The sequence below is a fragment of the Astyanax mexicanus genome, chromosome 3 (assembly GCF_023375975.1).
Source record: "Astyanax mexicanus isolate ESR-SI-001 chromosome 3, AstMex3_surface, whole genome shotgun sequence".
NCBI lineage: Eukaryota > Metazoa > Chordata > Actinopteri > Characiformes > Acestrorhamphidae > Astyanax > Astyanax mexicanus.
Genome location: NC_064410.1, coordinates 11,339 through 25,168, shown reverse-complemented (window position 1 = coordinate 25,168; position 13,830 = coordinate 11,339). Strand labels below are relative to the sequence as shown.

The 13,830-nt window shown below is 40.6% G+C and overlaps 1 long non-coding RNA gene across 1 annotated transcript; it reads left to right on the top strand.

Annotated features, from left to right (window-relative positions):
* The first annotated feature begins 3,635 nt into the window (after positions 1–3,635).
* LOC125799501 (uncharacterized) lies at positions 3,636–10,770 on the top strand. The gene is made up of 3 exons (XR_007438467.1): positions 3,636–4,580; positions 7,581–7,683; positions 10,684–10,770. It is a non-coding gene; the product is annotated as an uncharacterized LOC125799501 (long non-coding RNA).
* The last annotated feature ends 3,060 nt before the right edge of the window (positions 10,771–13,830 follow it).

Sequence of the window (13,830 nt, the reverse complement as noted above, 5' to 3'; positions counted from 1 at the left end):
AGAGGTGACATTTGGACAACTGCGATTTCAGAACTCTGGGTGGTCGGGGAACGGAGTTTGGCCTACATTGACTTTTGTGACACAAAACTCTGCATGCAACCCCAGAAGTGTCAGATGGACAACATACTGAGATTTCACATGCACCGCCCAGCCCCGGAAATGCACTCTCAAGCTCTTATTTACACTTTTATGCTTCTGAAGATTTATAAGAGAGTTTTTAAATCCATAGTGTGTTTTGTGATTTTACAAATGGTAACAGACATGACAACAGCTAGCAAGAGTAAATGATGAGTGAGGTTTGTGCGCATTGTATCTGTTAATAAGCAAATAAGAGACCAATCCATCCAGAGAGCAGTAGAGATATTAATATTAATTAACCGGTTATCTCTAAATTGTCTTTTTGATTGTCTTGTAGTTATCGCAGATAAATCCTCCTCTTAATCCTTGTTTATAGCGCTGATATAAAAATATTTGTGCACATCAATTTTAGGTTGAGTCAACATTATGGTTTTATATGTTTTATATTGTTTGTACTAAACTTTATTTGTATTAAACATGTACATTTTTGTATTTTATTATACCTTGTACTGACTCTTAACTCTGCAGGTAACCCCAGAGATGCTAATTGGACAACATATTGCGATTTCAGATCTATGGATGGTCGGGGGGAGGAGTTTGGTCTACGTTGACTTCTGTGGCACAAAACTCTGCAAACAACCCAAGAGGTGCCACTTGGACAACATACTACGATGTCAGACCTATAGATTGTCAGGAGAAAGAGTTTGGCCTATGTTGACTTCTGTGGCACCAAACTTTGCAGGCAACCCCAAAGGTACTAATTGGACAATATACTGCGATTTTAGATCTATGGATGGTCGGGGTAAGGAGTTTGGTCTACGTTGACTTCTGTTGCACGAAACTCCACAGGCAACCCCAGAGATTCCAGTTGGACAATATATTGTAATTTCAGACCTCTGGGTGGTCAGTGGCAGGAGTTTGGCCTATGTTGATTTCTGTGGCACCAAACTCTGCAGGCAACCCCACAGGTACCAGTTGGACAAATTACTGTGATTTCAGACCTGTAGATGTTTGGTGGAAGGATTTTGGTCCACGTTGGCTTCTGTTGTACCAAACTCTGCAGGAAACCCCAGAGCTGCCAGTTGGACAACATATTGCGATTTCAGACCTCTGCATTGTCAGGGGAAGGAGTTTGGCCTATGTTGACTTCTTTGGCACGAAACTTTACAGGCAACCCCAAAGATGCGATATGGACAATATATTTAGATTTCAGACCTCTGGCTTGTCAGGGTAAGGAGTTTGGCCTAAGTTGACTTCTGTAGCATGAAATTTTTCGGGCAACCCCAAATGTGCTATCCGGACAACATATTATGATTTCAGACTTCTGGGAAGTCAAGGGAAGGAGTTTGGCCTACGTTGACTTGAATAACACGAAACTAACCCTACAGTTAACCCTTAACCTAACCCTAAATTCTTAACCATAACCCTAAACTCTAACTGCAATTCTTAACCCTAACCCTAAATTCTTAACCCTAACCCTATCTCTAACCCTAATTCTTAACCCTAACCCTATCTCTAACCCTAATTCTTAACCCTAACCCTAAATTCTTAAGCCTAACCCTAACCCTAATTCTTAACCCTAACCCTAATTCTTAACCCTACAGTTAACCCTTAACCTAACCCTAAATTCTTAACCCTAACCCTAAACTCTAACTGCAATTCTTAACCCTAACCCTAAATTCTTAACCCTAACCCTATCTCTAACCCTAATTCTTAACCCTAACCCTATCTCTAACCCTAATTCTTAACCCTAACCCTAAATTCTTAAGCCTAACCCTAACCCTAATTCTTAACCCTAACCCTAATTCTTAACCCTAACCATAAATTCTTAACCCTAACCCTAAACTCTAACCCTAACCCTGACCCTAAATTCTTAACCCTAACCCTAATCTCTAACCCTAACTCTTAACCCTAACCCTAAATTCTTAACCCTAACCCTAACCCTAATTCTTAACCCTAAAGCTAATTCTTAACCCTAACCCTAACCATAAATTCTTAACCCTAACCCTAAACTCTAACCCTAACCCTAACCCTAATCCTAAACCCTAACCCTAAATTCTTAACCCTAACCCTAACCCTAACCTAACCCTAACCCTAACCATAACCATAACCATAACCTAACCCTAACCCTAACCCTAACCTAACCCTAACCCTAACCCTAACCCTAACCATAACCCTAACCATAACCGTAACCTAACCCTAACCCTAACCCTAACCCTAACCCTAACCTAACCCTAACCCTAACCCTAACCATAACCCTAACCGTAACCTAACCCTAACCCTAACCATAACCCTAACCATAACCCTAACCCTAACCCTAACCCTAACCGTAACCCTAACCCTAACCCTAACCCTAACTAACCCTAACCCTAACCCTAACCCTAACCCTAACCATAACCCTAACCCTAACCCTAACCTAACCCTAACCCTAACCCTAACCCTAACCCTAACCATAGGGTTATGGTTACGGTTACGGTTAGGGTTAGGGTTATGGTTAGGGTTAGGGTTAAGGTTAGGGTTACGGTTACGGTTAGGGTTAGGGTTAGGGTTAGGGTTAGGGTTAGGTTAGGGTTAGGGTTAGGGTTAGGGTTAGGGTTAGGGTTAGGGTTAGGTTAGGGTTATGGTTAGGGTTAGGGTTAGGGTTAGGGTTAGGGTTAGGGTTAGGGTTAGGTTTTTGTTAATATACAATGACTTCCCCCAGTACAGCCCATCAGGCTGCATGGTTTGAGTAGGAAGACCAAGGGTAGTGCACGGGCCGGCGCCTGTTAGGCATTGCCACTGGGCTTGAGGTCAATGAGCAGGTAAAATCTGAACTGATCTGTCTTTTCTAGCTTAATCCTACTTCGTCCGAGTGCTAGGTCTCTAAACTTGTTTATTTTAATTGTGAGGTCACAGGGAGCATAGTGAGGAGTGCGCCACTAGACTGAGCAGGGCACCCTCTAGACCGTCTTGGCCGTTCTAGCTCACCCATTCCCTCTCCCTAAAGTTAATGTTTAACTAGGGAGCGAATGGGTGTGAAGACATATTTACATGAGTATTAAGTCTCTAAAGTTGTTTATTTTAAATGTGAGGTCACAGGGAGCATAGTGAGGAGTGCGCCACTAGACTGAGCAGGGCACCCTCTAGACCGTCTTGGCCTTTCTAGCTCACCCATTCCCTCTCCCTAAAGTTATTGTTTAACTAGGGAGCGAATGGGTGTGAAGACATTTTAATTGAGTATTAGGTCCCTAAGGTTTTGTTTAAAATAGTTTTGGTATTTTATAATAAATTTTTTTTATTTTATTTTTTATTATTACTACTTGAAATAATTTACATGGTTAGTATTATTATAACAGGAAGTCCAAATGGGATCTGTTATTGAAGTAATTTAAGGACACATCATCAGTAGTGTGCCTCAGAGTCATAGGGTGTTTCGGCCTTTTAAACACTATACACCCTCTTCTGAGGTGGCCCGCCTTAGGTTGATCATTCCTAGGCTTGTGTCCTGTCCTTTAATTAAATTAAGAGCCCTAAGGTTATAGTAAGGTAAAGTTATCTTTAATTGGTGTTTTAATATCGTATCATATTCTAATTATTATGAAGTAATAAGACATTTATTAAACAATTAAAAAGTTTTATTAATTAATATAAAATTTATGTATTTAAAAAGTATTTATTAAAAAATATTACTAAACACCCTAGAAAATATAGGGATATGTGTGGTGCCTCCTACCCAAGCCACCTGTTTGTTAACACCGCAAGGTATCCCAGGTAGCTTTGTGCTGGTGGGGGCCTACTCTGGCTAAGCCTGAGTTAAGGCTCAAGAGGAACGAGGACCAGGGCCAGCCGCGAACGAATCGCTGCCTCCCAGGCCCCCCGGCTCCAGAACCCATGCCCCAGCCACCCGTTGCCAGGTGGCTGATACCAAGACCCGGGAAGGTAGGTCCCGTACAATACGTCACCTCCCAGACAGTCTTGGGTGGAAATCCAAGGCAGCGGATAGCCTCCCTACCATTCTAGCCGGGTATTCCCCAGACACTAGAACACTTTCGGGAAGATACCAAGCTTCTACTGCTTTGGATCCCCTGGGGATGTACGATGATGGCGGACAGCCTCCTCACCTGTTGGAAGCTGCCAAGCTTCTACCACCAGCGCTCCCCCCGCCTGGAGTTTACTGTGTCGAGGGCAGTCAAGCCTTCTAAAGTGTCGTAATTCACTATCAGAGTGGGCCAGACCCCTGACAGGTTTTTTATTTTTTCTTGTAGAGGAGATTGTGTCCTTTTTAACGCAAAAAACCGCGAGTTTCTATCTTTTATAGTTTTAAAGTTATTAACGTTTAAAGTTGACAAGAATTCGTGGCCCATAATTCTGCAGGATCTACCATCTTCTAAAGATCCAGCATTTGACAGTAAAATGTGAGGTTTAAGTTATGTTTAGGGTTAGGTTTAGGTTATGTTTAGGTTTAGATTTAGGTTATGTTTAAGGTAAGGTTTAGGTTATGTTTAGGTTTAGGTTAGGGTTAGGTTTAAGTTATGTTTAGGGTTCTGAAATGGTTTCCCCTGTCCTGCTGCTTATATAGGCATCCAGGAACAGGCTCCGCCCTTTGTTTAATTTTAAATGTTCAGTTAAGTCAATTCCCAAGGGGGAGTGGATTTTTAAAGGGAATATTTATTCCTCTTTTTAGATTTTAGGTTTGGATTAATGCTGTGATTCCCCAGGTAAGTATTTTTTAATTCTTTTCAGGTTTTATGGAGAAATATCCTTAATGACCCTTTGTTAATAGAGAGTTTGGTTTGATGACACATTCGTAATCTGTGTTTTTTAAGGTTTTGAGGAGAGATTTCCGTCATTTTTGGTTTGATGACCCTTTGGTAAGTATTTGTTTTTAGGTTGTGAGGAGAGATTTCCTTTGTTTTTAGTTTAATGACCCTTTGGTAATACAGAGTTCGGTTTGATGACACATTTGTAATCTGTGTTTGTTTTAAGGTTGTGAGGAGAGATTTCCTTCGATTTTTAGTTTAATAACCTTTGGGTAAGTATTCATTTTATAGTTTATTTAGGTTGTGTTTAGGGTTAGGTTAAGATTTAGGTTAGGTTTAGGGTTAGGTTTAGGTTATGTTTAGGGTTGGGTTTTAGGTTTAGGTTATGTTTAGGGCTAGGTTTAGATTTAGGTTATGTTTAGGGTTAGGTTTAGATTTAGGCTATGTGTAGGGTTGGGTTTAGGGTTAGGTTATGTTTAGGGTTAGGTTTAGGTTATGTTTAGGGTTAGGTTTTAGGTTTAGGTTATGTTTAGGGCTAGGTTTAGATTTAGGTTATGTTTAGGGTTAGGTTTAGATTTAGGCTATGTGTAGGGTTGGGTTTATGATTAGGTTATGTTTAGGGTTAGGTTTAGGTTATGTTTAGGGTTAGGTTTTAGGTTTAGGTTATGTTTAGGGCTAGGTTAGGGTTAGGGTTAGGTTTAGATTTAGGCTATGCGTAGGGTTGGGTTTAGGGCTAGGTTATGTTTAGGGTTAGGTTTAGGTTATGTTTAGGGTTAGGTTTTAGGTTTAGGTTATGTTTAGGGCTAGGTTTAAAGTTAGGTTATGTTTAGGGTTAGGTTTAGATTTAGGCTATGTTTTAGGGTTGGGTTTAGGGTTAGGTTATGTTTAGGCAATATACAAAAAAAGTAGGCTTATAATAATAATAATAATAATAATAATAATTTTACTTAAAGTTCCAAGAGAATTTGGCTTGGCTCATTAGACCAGTGAGACTCATGTAGCATGCCTGGTCCGAAGGCTCTGGCAAGGGTTAGGTTTTTGTTAATATACAATGACTTCCCCCAGTACAGCCCATCAGGCTGCATGGTTTGAGTAGGAAGACCAAGGGTAGTGCACGGGCCGGCGCCTGTTAGGCATTGCCACTGGGCTTGAGGTCAATGAGCAGGTAAAATCTGAACTGATCTGTCTTTTCTAGCTTAATCCTACTTCGTCCGAGTGCTAGGTCTCTAAACTTGTTTATTTTAATTGTGAGGTCACAGGGAGCATAGTGAGGAGTGCGCCACTAGACTGAGCAGGGCACCCTCTAGACCGTCTTGGCCGTTCTAGCTCACCCATTCCCTCTCCCTAAAGTTAATGTTTAACTAGGGAGCGAATGGGTGTGAAGACATATTTACATGAGTATTAAGTCTCTAAAGTTGTTTATTTTAAATGTGAGGTCACAGGGAGCATAGTGAGGAGTGCGCCACTAGACTGAGCAGGGCACCCTCTAGACCGTCTTGGCCTTTCTAGCTCACCCATTCCCTCTCCCTAAAGTTATTGTTTAACTAGGGAGCGAATGGGTGTGAAGACATTTTAATTGAGTATTAGGTCCCTAAGGTTTTGTTTAAAATAGTTTTGGTATTTTATAATAAATTTTTTTTATTTTATTTTTTATTATTACTACTTGAAATAATTTACATGGTTAGTATTATTATAACAGGAAGTCCAAATGGGATCTGTTATTGAAGTAATTTAAGGACACATCATCAGTAGTGTGCCTCAGAGTCATAGGGTGTTTCGGCCTTTTAAACACTATACACCCTCTTCTGAGGTGGCCCGCCTTAGGTTGATCATTCCTAGGCTTGTGTCCTGTCCTTTAATTAAATTAAGAGCCCTAAGGTTATAGTAAGGTAAAGTTATCTTTAATTGGTGTTTTAATATCGTATCATATTCTAATTATTATGAAGTAATAAGACATTTATTAAACAATTAAAAAGTTTTATTAATTAATATAAAATTTATGTATTTAAAAAGTATTTATTAAAAAATATTACTAAACACCCTAGAAAATATAGGGATATGTGTGGTGCCTCCTACCCAAGCCACCTGTTTGTTAACACCGCAAGGTATCCCAGGTAGCTTTGTGCTGGTGGGGGCCTACTCTGGCTAAGCCTGAGTTAAGGCTCAAGAGGAACGAGGACCAGGGCCAGCCGCGAACGAATCGCTGCCTCCCAGGCCCCCCGGCTCCAGAACCCATGCCCCAGCCACCCGTTGCCAGGTGGCTGATACCAAGACCCGGGAAGGTAGGTCCCGTACAATACGTCACCTCCCAGACAGTCTTGGGTGGAAATCCAAGGCAGCGGATAGCCTCCCTACCATTCTAGCCGGGTATTCCCCAGACACTAGAACACTTTCGGGAAGATACCAAGCTTCTACTGCTTTGGATCCCCTGGGGATGTACGATGATGGCGGACAGCCTCCTCACCTGTTGGAAGCTGCCAAGCTTCTACCACCAGCGCTCCCCCCGCCTGGAGTTTACTGTGTCGAGGGCAGTCAAGCCTTCTAAAGTGTCGTAATTCACTATCAGAGTGGGCCAGACCCCTGACAGGTTTTTTATTTTTTCTTGTAGAGGAGATTGTGTCCTTTTTAACGCAAAAAACCGCGAGTTTCTATCTTTTATAGTTTTAAAGTTATTAACGTTTAAAGTTGACAAGAATTCGTGGCCCATAATTCTGCAGGATCTACCATCTTCTAAAGATCCAGCATTTGACAGTAAAATGTGAGGTTTAAGTTATGTTTAGGGTTAGGTTTAGGTTATGTTTAGGTTTAGATTTAGGTTATGTTTAAGGTAAGGTTTAGGTTATGTTTAGGTTTAGGTTAGGGTTAGGTTTAAGTTATGTTTAGGGTTCTGAAATGGTTTCCCCTGTCCTGCTGCTTATATAGGCATCCAGGAACAGGCTCCGCCCTTTGTTTAATTTTAAATGTTCAGTTAAGTCAATTCCCAAGGGGGAGTGGATTTTTAAAGGGAATATTTATTCCTCTTTTTAGATTTTAGGTTTGGATTAATGCTGTGATTCCCCAGGTAAGTATTTTTTAATTCTTTTCAGGTTTTATGGAGAAATATCCTTAATGACCCTTTGTTAATAGAGAGTTTGGTTTGATGACACATTCGTAATCTGTGTTTTTTAAGGTTTTGAGGAGAGATTTCCGTCATTTTTGGTTTGATGACCCTTTGGTAAGTATTTGTTTTTAGGTTGTGAGGAGAGATTTCCTTTGTTTTTAGTTTAATGACCCTTTGGTAATACAGAGTTCGGTTTGATGACACATTTGTAATCTGTGTTTGTTTTAAGGTTGTGAGGAGAGATTTCCTTCGATTTTTAGTTTAATAACCTTTGGGTAAGTATTCATTTTATAGTTTATTTAGGTTGTGTTTAGGGTTAGGTTAAGATTTAGGTTAGGTTTAGGGTTAGGTTTAGGTTATGTTTAGGGTTGGGTTTTAGGTTTAGGTTATGTTTAGGGCTAGGTTTAGATTTAGGTTATGTTTAGGGTTAGGTTTAGATTTAGGCTATGTGTAGGGTTGGGTTTAGGGTTAGGTTATGTTTAGGGTTAGGTTTAGGTTATGTTTAGGGTTAGGTTTTAGGTTTAGGTTATGTTTAGGGCTAGGTTTAGATTTAGGTTATGTTTAGGGTTAGGTTTAGATTTAGGCTATGTGTAGGGTTGGGTTTATGATTAGGTTATGTTTAGGGTTAGGTTTAGGTTATGTTTAGGGTTAGGTTTTAGGTTTAGGTTATGTTTAGGGCTAGGTTAGGGTTAGGGTTAGGTTTAGATTTAGGCTATGCGTAGGGTTGGGTTTAGGGCTAGGTTATGTTTAGGGTTAGGTTTAGGTTATGTTTAGGGTTAGGTTTTAGGTTTAGGTTATGTTTAGGGCTAGGTTTAAAGTTAGGTTATGTTTAGGGTTAGGTTTAGATTTAGGCTATGTTTTAGGGTTGGGTTTAGGGTTAGGTTATGTTTAGGCAATATACAAAAAAAGTAGGCTTATAATAATAATAATAATAATAATAATAATTTTACTTAAAGTTCCAAGAGAATTTGGCTTGGCTCATTAGACCAGTGAGACTCATGTAGCATGCCTGGTCCGAAGGCTCTGGCAAGGGTTAGGTTTTTGTTAATATACAATGACTTCCCCCAGTACAGCCCATCAGGCTGCATGGTTTGAGTAGGAAGACCAAGGGTAGTGCACGGGCCGGCGCCTGTTAGGCATTGCCACTGGGCTTGAGGTCAATGAGCAGGTAAAATCTGAACTGATCTGTCTTTTCTAGCTTAATCCTACTTCGTCCGAGTGCTAGGTCTCTAAACTTGTTTATTTTAATTGTGAGGTCACAGGGAGCATAGTGAGGAGTGCGCCACTAGACTGAGCAGGGCACCCTCTAGACCGTCTTGGCCGTTCTAGCTCACCCATTCCCTCTCCCTAAAGTTAATGTTTAACTAGGGAGCGAATGGGTGTGAAGACATATTTACATGAGTATTAAGTCTCTAAAGTTGTTTATTTTAAATGTGAGGTCACAGGGAGCATAGTGAGGAGTGCGCCACTAGACTGAGCAGGGCACCCTCTAGACCGTCTTGGCCTTTCTAGCTCACCCATTCCCTCTCCCTAAAGTTATTGTTTAACTAGGGAGCGAATGGGTGTGAAGACATTTTAATTGAGTATTAGGTCCCTAAGGTTTTGTTTAAAATAGTTTTGGTATTTTATAATAAATTTTTTTTATTTTATTTTTTATTATTACTACTTGAAATAATTTACATGGTTAGTATTATTATAACAGGAAGTCCAAATGGGATCTGTTATTGAAGTAATTTAAGGACACATCATCAGTAGTGTGCCTCAGAGTCATAGGGTGTTTCGGCCTTTTAAACACTATACACCCTCTTCTGAGGTGGCCCGCCTTAGGTTGATCATTCCTAGGCTTGTGTCCTGTCCTTTAATTAAATTAAGAGCCCTAAGGTTATAGTAAGGTAAAGTTATCTTTAATTGGTGTTTTAATATCGTATCATATTCTAATTATTATGAAGTAATAAGACATTTATTAAACAATTAAAAAGTTTTATTAATTAATATAAAATTTATGTATTTAAAAAGTATTTATTAAAAAATATTACTAAACACCCTAGAAAATATAGGGATATGTGTGGTGCCTCCTACCCAAGCCACCTGTTTGTTAACACCGCAAGGTATCCCAGGTAGCTTTGTGCTGGTGGGGGCCTACTCTGGCTAAGCCTGAGTTAAGGCTCAAGAGGAACGAGGACCAGGGCCAGCCGCGAACGAATCGCTGCCTCCCAGGCCCCCCGGCTCCAGAACCCATGCCCCAGCCACCCGTTGCCAGGTGGCTGATACCAAGACCCGGGAAGGTAGGTCCCGTACAATACGTCACCTCCCAGACAGTCTTGGGTGGAAATCCAAGGCAGCGGATAGCCTCCCTACCATTCTAGCCGGGTATTCCCCAGACACTAGAACACTTTCGGGAAGATACCAAGCTTCTACTGCTTTGGATCCCCTGGGGATGTACGATGATGGCGGACAGCCTCCTCACCTGTTGGAAGCTGCCAAGCTTCTACCACCAGCGCTCCCCCCGCCTGGAGTTTACTGTGTCGAGGGCAGTCAAGCCTTCTAAAGTGTCGTAATTCACTATCAGAGTGGGCCAGACCCCTGACAGGTTTTTTATTTTTTCTTGTAGAGGAGATTGTGTCCTTTTTAACGCAAAAAACCGCGAGTTTCTATCTTTTATAGTTTTAAAGTTATTAACGTTTAAAGTTGACAAGAATTCGTGGCCCATAATTCTGCAGGATCTACCATCTTCTAAAGATCCAGCATTTGACAGTAAAATGTGAGGTTTAAGTTATGTTTAGGGTTAGGTTTAGGTTATGTTTAGGTTTAGATTTAGGTTATGTTTAAGGTAAGGTTTAGGTTATGTTTAGGTTTAGGTTAGGGTTAGGTTTAAGTTATGTTTAGGGTTCTGAAATGGTTTCCCCTGTCCTGCTGCTTATATAGGCATCCAGGAACAGGCTCCGCCCTTTGTTTAATTTTAAATGTTCAGTTAAGTCAATTCCCAAGGGGGAGTGGATTTTTAAAGGGAATATTTATTCCTCTTTTTAGATTTTAGGTTTGGATTAATGCTGTGATTCCCCAGGTAAGTATTTTTTAATTCTTTTCAGGTTTTATGGAGAAATATCCTTAATGACCCTTTGTTAATAGAGAGTTTGGTTTGATGACACATTCGTAATCTGTGTTTTTTAAGGTTTTGAGGAGAGATTTCCGTCATTTTTGGTTTGATGACCCTTTGGTAAGTATTTGTTTTTAGGTTGTGAGGAGAGATTTCCTTTGTTTTTAGTTTAATGACCCTTTGGTAATACAGAGTTCGGTTTGATGACACATTTGTAATCTGTGTTTGTTTTAAGGTTGTGAGGAGAGATTTCCTTCGATTTTTAGTTTAATAACCTTTGGGTAAGTATTCATTTTATAGTTTATTTAGGTTGTGTTTAGGGTTAGGTTAAGATTTAGGTTAGGTTTAGGGTTAGGTTTAGGTTATGTTTAGGGTTGGGTTTTAGGTTTAGGTTATGTTTAGGGCTAGGTTTAGATTTAGGTTATGTTTAGGGTTAGGTTTAGATTTAGGCTATGTGTAGGGTTGGGTTTAGGGTTAGGTTATGTTTAGGGTTAGGTTTAGGTTATGTTTAGGGTTAGGTTTTAGGTTTAGGTTATGTTTAGGGCTAGGTTTAGATTTAGGTTATGTTTAGGGTTAGGTTTAGATTTAGGCTATGTGTAGGGTTGGGTTTATGATTAGGTTATGTTTAGGGTTAGGTTTAGGTTATGTTTAGGGTTAGGTTTTAGGTTTAGGTTATGTTTAGGGCTAGGTTAGGGTTAGGGTTAGGTTTAGATTTAGGCTATGCGTAGGGTTGGGTTTAGGGCTAGGTTATGTTTAGGGTTAGGTTTAGGTTATGTTTAGGGTTAGGTTTTAGGTTTAGGTTATGTTTAGGGCTAGGTTTAAAGTTAGGTTATGTTTAGGGTTAGGTTTAGATTTAGGCTATGTTTTAGGGTTGGGTTTAGGGTTAGGTTATGTTTAGGCAATATACAAAAAAAGTAGGCTTATAATAATAATAATAATAATAATAATAATTTTACTTAAAGTTCCAAGAGAATTTGGCTTGGCTCATTAGACCAGTGAGACTCATGTAGCATGCCTGGTCCGAAGGCTCTGGCAAGGGTTAGGTTTTTGTTAATATACAATGACTTCCCCCAGTACAGCCCATCAGGCTGCATGGTTTGAGTAGGAAGACCAAGGGTAGTGCACGGGCCGGCGCCTGTTAGGCATTGCCACTGGGCTTGAGGTCAATGAGCAGGTAAAATCTGAACTGATCTGTCTTTTCTAGCTTAATCCTACTTCGTCCGAGTGCTAGGTCTCTAAACTTGTTTATTTTAATTGTGAGGTCACAGGGAGCATAGTGAGGAGTGCGCCACTAGACTGAGCAGGGCACCCTCTAGACCGTCTTGGCCGTTCTAGCTCACCCATTCCCTCTCCCTAAAGTTAATGTTTAACTAGGGAGCGAATGGGTGTGAAGACATATTTACATGAGTATTAAGTCTCTAAAGTTGTTTATTTTAAATGTGAGGTCACAGGGAGCATAGTGAGGAGTGCGCCACTAGACTGAGCAGGGCACCCTCTAGACCGTCTTGGCCTTTCTAGCTCACCCATTCCCTCTCCCTAAAGTTATTGTTTAACTAGGGAGCGAATGGGTGTGAAGACATTTTAATTGAGTATTAGGTCCCTAAGGTTTTGTTTAAAATAGTTTTGGTATTTTATAATAAATTTTTTTTATTTTATTTTTTATTATTACTACTTGAAATAATTTACATGGTTAGTATTATTATAACAGGAAGTCCAAATGGGATCTGTTATTGAAGTAATTTAAGGACACATCATCAGTAGTGTGCCTCAGAGTCATAGGGTGTTTCGGCCTTTTAAACACTATACACCCTCTTCTGAGGTGGCCCGCCTTAGGTTGATCATTCCTAGGCTTGTGTCCTGTCCTTTAATTAAATTAAGAGCCCTAAGGTTATAGTAAGGTAAAGTTATCTTTAATTGGTGTTTTAATATCGTATCATATTCTAATTATTATGAAGTAATAAGACATTTATTAAACAATTAAAAAGTTTTATTAATTAATATAAAATTTATGTATTTAAAAAGTATTTATTAAAAAATATTACTAAACACCCTAGAAAATATAGGGATATGTGTGGTGCCTCCTACCCAAGCCACCTGTTTGTTAACACCGCAAGGTATCCCAGGTAGCTTTGTGCTGGTGGGGGCCTACTCTGGCTAAGCCTGAGTTAAGGCTCAAGAGGAACGAGGACCAGGGCCAGCCGCGAACGAATCGCTGCCTCCCAGGCCCCCCGGCTCCAGAACCCATGCCCCAGCCACCCGTTGCCAGGTGGCTGATACCAAGACCCGGGAAGGTAGGTCCCGTACAATACGTCACCTCCCAGACAGTCTTGGGTGGAAATCCAAGGCAGCGGATAGCCTCCCTACCATTCTAGCCGGGTATTCCCCAGACACTAGAACACTTTCGGGAAGATACCAAGCTTCTACTGCTTTGGATCCCCTGGGGATGTACGATGATGGCGGACAGCTAGGGTTAGGGTTAGGGTTAGGGTTAGGGTTAGGGTTAGGGTTAGGGTTAGGGTTAGGGTTAGGGTTAGGGTTAGGGTTAGGGTTAGGGTTAGGTTAGGGTTAGGGTTAGGGTTAGGTTAGGGTTAGGGTTAGGGTTAGGGTTAGGGTTAGGGTTAGGGTTAGGTTAGGGTTAGGGTTAGGGTTAGGGTTAGGGTTAGGGTTAGGGTTAGGTTAGGGTTAGGTTAGGGTTAGGGTTAGGGTTAGGGTTAGGGTTAGGGTTAGGGTTAGGGTTAGGGTTAGGGTTAGGGTTAGGGTTAGGGTTAGGGTTAGGGTTAGGGTTAGGGTTAGGGTTAGGGTTAGGGTTAGGGTTA